This window comes from Condylura cristata, unplaced genomic scaffold (assembly GCF_000260355.1).
Source record: "Condylura cristata isolate star-nosed mole 26May11 unplaced genomic scaffold, ConCri1.0 scaffold00008, whole genome shotgun sequence".
Classification (NCBI taxonomy): domain Eukaryota; kingdom Metazoa; phylum Chordata; class Mammalia; order Eulipotyphla; family Talpidae; genus Condylura; species Condylura cristata.
Genome location: NW_004567109.1, coordinates 8,638,531 through 8,640,616, shown reverse-complemented (window position 1 = coordinate 8,640,616; position 2,086 = coordinate 8,638,531).

Below are 2,086 nucleotides of genomic sequence, written 5' to 3'. Positions count from 1 at the left end.
CTAGGGCCTGGGCTCCGCCTAGACGCGGCTGCTCCCGGCCCGTCCCACACAGCCACCGCCAGTGCGGCGGCTGGCAGTGAGCCCGGCGGCCCTGCCCGGGGTGGGCAGCAGAACGCCCTGGCTTCCTTAGGGGAAAGGGCCCCCCACCTGGTCGGTTTGCAGTAAAGGCAGACACCTGAGCTGCAGCAGAGGCCACTGCCCCTCGCAGCCCCTGCTCGAAGCCCCGGAGCTGCGCCCGGGTCGCCTGCACATGGCCGGCGGCTGGGAGCGCGCTTGTGGGTGGAGGAACCCTAGGTCCGGAGTGTGTCCCCAGGACACGCAGCACAAAGCAGGGCAAGCCGGGACCCGGTGGGCGGGGCCCGGTGGGCGGGGCCGTCACGCCCGCAGTTCCCGGGCTGGGCGCGCGAGGGCGCTGCGCGGACACGGGCGAGACGGAGTTTCTGGCCTATTGGCGCTTGGATCTTGGGGTGGAGGGTTTGGGTGTCCAGGTCTTGGTAGGGAAAGTAGCTGGCTCTGGGCAAATCAAGAAATTGAAAAGGGAAACTAGTATTTACTGGGTATCACACACCGTGCCAGGCAGATAGGAAGGTCATTGTGTAGGTAAGAAAATTGAGGCACCAAAAGAAAGCTACTAGTCCGTGGAAACACGCAGTGTCGGAGAACAGTTAATACCCACCTTGCTGGCCCTCCCCAGGCCCCGGAGGCTCCTCCCTACATGACCAGGGTCCCTGCTCCCCGGAAGGTACCGTAAGAGAAGTCTCACTCAAAAGTCATATTTTTTAAAAAAGATTTATTTACGCATATATGAACTGGGGTGCAGGCCAGAGGTGTGCGGGGGGGTGTGATTGGGGGCTGAGAGGATTCACTGGAGGCAGTGGGGAGCAGAACAGGCAGATGAGCAGGGGTGGGAGTCAAGAGAGGGCTGCCACCACGTGGTCACCTCCCTGGTGGGGAATCAAACTCGCGCTGCAGTGGCTGCAATAATAGCCTCATAGTGCTGTGCTTTGACCCACTGTGCCACCAGGAAGGGCCCATTTCTTGCCTTTTTTAAAAGGAATTTTCAGACACAAAAGTCGGATTGCATGGCGAATCCCATGTACCACTATCTAGCTTCACCAGTCAACATTCACTCTTTCTAATCTTGGCCATTACGTTAAACCAGACCCTAGGCATTGTACTATTTCATTTATAAATACTTCAGTATCAAAGAGGTAAGACCTCTCTTGAAAAACAGTATTATCACTTCTAAAAAGATTGACTCTACTCAGTTGAGATTCAGATTGCCCTGTTGTTTTGTTCTACAGTTATTCAGATTGGAACCCAAAGTCTACAAGATTTATTTTGTTGGCAGGTTTTTCTTTAACAGAGAACTAAACCATCTCTGAACTAAGGAGGCAATATTTTGCACACAGAACTAAGAAGCTAAAGCCACTTCAGCATGAGTTTGATCCCCAGCCCTGGAGGTGACCCACATGGCACAGCAGACCTCTTCTGACCCCCCCCCCCCCCTGCTCCCCCTCAGCAGTGTACTTTGTTGATCTGCCTGTTTTGCTCCCCACTCTGTCTCTGGTGAATCCTCTCATCGCACCTGTGTCTCTGGCCTGTACCCCAATTCTGTATGCAAATATATATAAATCTTAAAAAAAAAAGAAAGTTCCTGTAATCATGGATAGCTCTGTTCCTTACTCTTTATGGCTGGTTGTGGGTCAGAGGCACAGGAAGATAAGTAGAATGTTTTTTAGGTGTGGCCCTGTGTTACTGGATGAACTAGAAGGCAAGGAGACAATTTGATACTTACCTCTTATAAATCTCCATCCTCTTAAATCTGTTCCATCTCTTCTGTAAGACTCAGATCTTCCTAAATTTGCTATCGACTTTGTTTCCCAAAGATCTTATAGCAATTTCAAAGATTGCAGGAAATGAGCACTCAGATAATGTTTACTCTGTACCCTTGCTGTGTCTGCCCCGGCAATGTCTACATCACCCGGGAATTGGTGAGACAAGCACACTCTCTGGGCATCGCCAGGTCCCTGAGTCAGAAGTTGGAGTTTAACAAGATCCCTGGGGGATTCACATTGTTTAGGGT